This window comes from Cebus imitator, unplaced genomic scaffold (assembly GCF_001604975.1).
Source record: "Cebus imitator isolate Cc_AM_T3 unplaced genomic scaffold, Cebus_imitator-1.0 Scaffold204, whole genome shotgun sequence".
Classification (NCBI taxonomy): domain Eukaryota; kingdom Metazoa; phylum Chordata; class Mammalia; order Primates; family Cebidae; genus Cebus; species Cebus imitator.
The window spans coordinates 3,208,054-3,213,539 of record NW_016107519.1 but is presented as its reverse complement, the minus strand read 5'-3'; the positions used below and the strand labels follow the sequence as shown (position 1 = coordinate 3,213,539).

The 5,486-nt window shown below is 44.1% G+C and overlaps 1 protein-coding gene across 3 annotated transcripts in view; it reads right to left on the bottom strand.

Annotated features, from left to right (window-relative positions):
• Positions 1 to 5,486, bottom strand: part of ZMYM5 (zinc finger MYM-type containing 5) — a 34,403-nt gene that overhangs the window by 26,745 nt on the left and 2,172 nt on the right. The gene's annotated exons all lie outside the window — the stretch shown is intronic.

Genomic DNA, 5,486 nt, shown 5'->3' with positions numbered 1-5,486 from the left:
ATCAAATTATGGCCAGGCCCAGTGGCTCATGCCTATAATCCCAGCATTGTGGAAGGCCGAGGCAGGTTGATCACTTGAGGCCAGGGGTTTTAGACCAGCCTGGCCAACATGGCAAAACCCTAATATTTGTATTGTTGTAGAGAAGGCGTGGTGGCATGTGCCTGGAGTCCCAGGCACTCAGAAGACTGAGGCCAAGAGAATTGCTTGAACCCAGGAGGTGAAAGTTGCAGTGAGCCAAGATCATGCCACTGCACTCCAACCTGGGTGATACAATGAGACTGTCTCAAAAACAAACAAAAAATCCTTTCCAATAAAAGGTATTAAGGCAAATACTGTGCTGTATCACTATATCCTAGGATTTTAGCAACTGCCTAATTTTAAATATGTATCTAGTATTCTTGTGGTATCTTATTCACACACAAATTATAACACAAGCAAAATGCTTAAATGCAAACCATCTCTAGAGGATGGGTAATGACACTGTAAATTTAACAGGATATTTAATTAGGGGTAAAGATAAAGAGTTAACACTAAAACAAAGAAATGAATACATGTACTTTGACCTATTATATTTAGCTCTCTTCTTGTAGACTACTTTCAGAGACACTTCATAGTTGAGTACATAAGCACTCCTATTTAAAATCAGATATAAAGGTGTACCATGATTCTGAAGGTACTAACAAACGTAATGAGATCAGAAAAAGAAGAGTTAACTGAACTACCACCACAAGTAGCAAGAGAATTGTTGCAGGAACTAGGTATAAAATTACTATCTAAATTGGGCATGGTGGCTCACACCTATAATCCTAACATTTTGGGAGGCCAAGGCAGGAGGATCACTTGAGGCCAGGAATTCAAGACCAACTTGGGCAACAAAGTGAGAACTCATCTCTACAAAAAAAACCAAAGGCCAGGTACGGTGGCTCATGCCTGTAATCTCAGCATTTTGGGAAGCAAAGTGAGGTGGGAGGATAGCTTGAGCCCAGGAGTTCAAGAACAGCCTGGGCAAAGTAGAGAGACCCTTCTCTACAAAAAACTTAAAAATTAGCCGAGCATGGTGGCACATGCCTGCAGTTCCTGCTACTTGGGAGGCTGAGGTAGAAGGATGGCTTGAACCCAGGAGGTCAAAGCTGCAGTGAGCCATGATCATACCACTGTACTCCAGCCTGGGCAACGGAGCAAGACCCTGTCTCAAAAATTAATAAAAAATAAATAGAATAAAATAAAATACATTAGCTTGGCATGGTGGTACACACCTGTAGTCCCCAGCTACTTGGGAGGCTGAGGCAGGAGAATCACTTGAGTTCAGGAGTTCAAGGCTGCAGTGAGCTATAACCGCACCACAGCACTGAAGTCTGGGCAAAGAGTGAGACCCTGTCCCTGAAATAAAAATTAAAAAAAAAAACAACTCTGCCTAGAAATCAGTAGCCTAGCAGGGATTAAGATAGCAAACTGGGCCAGGCGCAGTAGCTTATGCCTGTAATCCCAGTACTTTTGGAGGCCTAGGTGGGTGGATCACTTGAGTCCAGGAATTAGAGACCAGCCTGGGTAACATGGCAAAACCTTGTCTCTACAAAAAATATACAAAATTAGCCAGGCATAGTGGCACATGATTGTAGTTCCAGCTACTTGGGAAACTGAGGCAGGCTGATTGTTTGAGCCTAGGAGATAGAGGCTGCAGTGAGCCAAAATGGGCCACTGCCCTCCAGCCTGAGTGACAGAGTAAAGAGACCTTATCTCAAAAAAAAAAAAAAAAAAAAAGATGGCAGATTGATCACATTCCCTTCCAAAACTCCCCTAAACAGTACTACCACAAGGAAAGGAAGAACAAGAGAAGAAACAAAAGCAACATGATTTTTCATAAGCCAAAGAAGAGATGGATGAATGGTTAACTAACTACCAACCTGAGATAGCCAGGGTCTACAACAGTGAAGAAAAGCCAAAAAAAAATTCTGATTTATGCTGTAGGCTCAGGAATATATAGTACCAGATACCCCTGGAACAGGATGGACAGATGCTAAAAAAGGAGGTTGACAGATTTCTTCCCTCCCATCATGCTGATGGTGGCAGGCCTTTCCCCATCCTAGCATAGATTCTAAGCATTTTTTCTTTGACAAGATGGAACATAAAGATCTAAGTCTTGGGTTCACCAAGCACTGGGGAATGTTTCAACACCAAGAAATGTCCCCCTTCCTACTTGATTCCCAGAGAGCTGGCATCCAGACCTGTATTTTTCAGGCAACAAACTTCTCTGGAAGCTTTCTCAGCAAGACCCTTCCCTGTGGAACTAAGAACCAGAAAAAAAGGAAAGTCCTAAAAATATTAACCCATGGGGTTCCCCATCAGTTGACCAAAAGATCATCCTATTATTAAGCTTCAAGTTGAAAGCCGCACTCTCACTCTTCCAATTTGCTTCTTAGTTCCCAATTCTTTTTTTTTTTTTGAGACGGAGTTTCGCTCTTCTTGCCCAGGGTGGAGAGCAATGGCGTGATCTCGGCTCACCACAACCTTCTCCTCCCGGGTTCAGGTGATTCTCTTACCTCAGCCTCCCAAGCAGCTGGGATTACAGGCATGCACCACCATGCCTGGCTAATTTTTTGTATTTTTAGTAGAGACAGGATTTCTCCATGGTGGTCAGGCTGGTCTCTAACTCCCGACCTCAGGTGATTCACCAGCCTTGGCCTCCTAAAGTGTCGGGGTTACAGGCGTAAGCCACCGTGCCCAGCCAGTTCCCAATTCTTAATCACGAATAAATCAGGCAAGAATTATGTAATAGATGTAACACCTACTATGTACCCATACAAAATTTAAAATAAAACCTTCTTTTTAGAAGGAATCAAGCTATCCACCCACCTTGCACCTATAATCCCAACACTTTGGGAGGCTGGGGTGGGTGGATCACTTAGGTCAGGAGTTCAAGACCATCCTGGCCAACATGGTCAAATTCTATCTCTACTAAAAATACAAAGATTAGCTAAGCGTGGTGGCACACACCTGCAGTCCCAGCTATCAGGAGGCCGAGGCATGAGAATCACTTGAACGCAGGAGACAGAGGTTGCAGTGAGCCTAGATCACGTCACTGCATTCCAGCCTGGGTGACAGGGTAAGAGTCTGTCTCAAAAAAAAAAAACAAAATAAAATAAAATAAAGAATTATAGATGGAGTCTCGCTCTGTCGCCCAGGCTGGAGTGCAGTGGTTTGATCTTGGCTCACTACAACCTCTGCCTCCTGGGTTCAAGTGATTCTCCTGCCTCAGCCTCCCGAATAGCTGAGATGACAGTTGCCCGCCACCATGCCTGGCTAATTTTTGTATTTTTGGTAGAGACAGGATTTCACTATGCTGGCCAGGCTAGTCTTGAACTCCTGACCTCAGGTGATCCACCCCCTTGGACTCCCAAAGTGCTGGGATTACAGGCATGAGCCACCATGCCTAGCCAACACTTCTAATATAAAAAGAACTGCTAGAAATTAAAAGCTTAGTGGCAGAAATGAAAAATTTAGCAATAAGAGTTAAAAGATAAAGCTGAGAAAATATCAAGAAATAAAGAAAAATGAAGAGGATAAGAATTATGTCTCTCAGGTGGAGGAGGACAATTATATCTCCCACTAACTATATGTGTGTGTGTGTCCCAAACATTATAGACCAGGCTTTTTTGTTTTCTTAAGACAGGGTCTGGCTCTGTTGCCCAGGGTGGTATGCTATGGAACAAACACAGTTCACTGCAAGACTCCATCTCCTGAGCTCAAATATCCTCCTAACTTGGCCTCTCAGAGTGCTGGGATTATATGACTGAGTCACAGCGCCCAGGTTACTTTACACATTTTTTTGAGACAGTCTCCATCTGTTGCTCAGAGTGGAGTATGTGGTGTGATCACTGCTCACTGCAGCCTCAACGTCCTGGACTCAAGAGATCCTCCTATGTCAGCTTCCTAAGTAGCTGGGACTACAGGTATGTGGCACCATGCTCAGTTAATTTTTGTATTTGTTGTGGAGACAGAGTTTTGCCATGTTGTCCACACTGGAACTCCTGGGCTCAAGCGACCCACCCACCTCAGCCTCCCAAAGTGGTTGGATGACAGGCATGAACCACTGTGCCCAGCCACTTTACCTATCTACCACATCCTGACACAGTCCTAAGTTTAACTAATTAAAGGGGTGTGCTGCGAAATGTAAGAAAATAAGAGCAAATAAGTTAGCAGAAAGCAACAAGGGTAAAAGGAAGGCAGGAATACTACTATGGGAGATAAAGAAATAAGTTTGTTTTTCTTGTTTGTTTGGGTTTTTGAGATGTAGTCTTGCTCTGTGGCTCAGGCTAGGGTGCAGAGGTGCCATCTCCGCACTCACGGCAACCTCCGCCTCCTGGCAACCTCCGCCTCCCGGATTCAAGTGATTCTCCTGCCTCTGCCTCTGTAGTAGCTGGGATTACAGGTGCTCGCCACCACACTCAGCTAATTTTTGTATTTTTAGTGGAGATGATGTTTCACTATGTTGGTCAGGCTGGTCTCAAATTCCTGACCTCAGATGAGCCGCCTACCTTGGTTTCCCAAAGTGCTAGGATACAGGCACGAGCCACTGTGCCCAGTCACAAGTTTGTTTTTGATGAGCAATGGAAAACTGTTTGATCAAGGTTGAAAGGACAAAATTGGCAAGAACTGAATCCTAGATAATAAAAGTAGAAGTAGGATGGGCACAGTGGCTCACGCCTGCAATCCCAGCACTTTGGGAGGCAGGTGGATCACCTGAGGTCAGGAGTTCCAGACCAGCCTGGCCAATATGGTGAAACGCTGTTTCTACCAAAAATACAAAAGTTAGTCAGGTGTGGTGGTGCATGTCTGTAATCCCAGCTACTTGGGAGGCTGAGGTAGGAGAATCACTTGAGCGCAGGAGGCAGAGGTTGCAGTGAGCTGAGACCTCATCACTGTACTCCAGCCTGGGTGACAGAGAGAGACTCCATCTCAAAAAAAATAAAAAAATTAAAAAAAAAAGACAAATGTAGAAGTAGAACTTGTTAAAAAAGAAAATCATTCTGTCACTCCTAATGAAATTATTGATTCACAGAAGCATTGGTGTTAAAACCATTACGTTAATAGCTGACAGAGAAAGGGCATTTGTACTGTACCAAAATGAACACATAGATCACTGTCTAGTAGCAAAAAACCCTGAAGACAAAAACCAACAGAGAGAGATCAGGCCACTCAGATTCAGTGGTCAACCTTAGGAATAGTGTGACAACTTGTTTATGTTATCTCCTCATGTGATGCTCACTGGAGTACTGACAGGATACATAAATAACAGTCTTCCTCAAATATAAGGCAAACACCAATGTCAAAACAACAGATTATTCTTTTTTTTTTGAGACAGAGTTTCACTCTTGTTACCCAGGCTGGAGTGCAATGGCGCGATCTCGGCTCACCACAACCTCCGCCTCCTGGGTTCAGGCAATTCTCCTGCCTCAGCCTCCTGAGTAGCTGGGATTACAGGCACG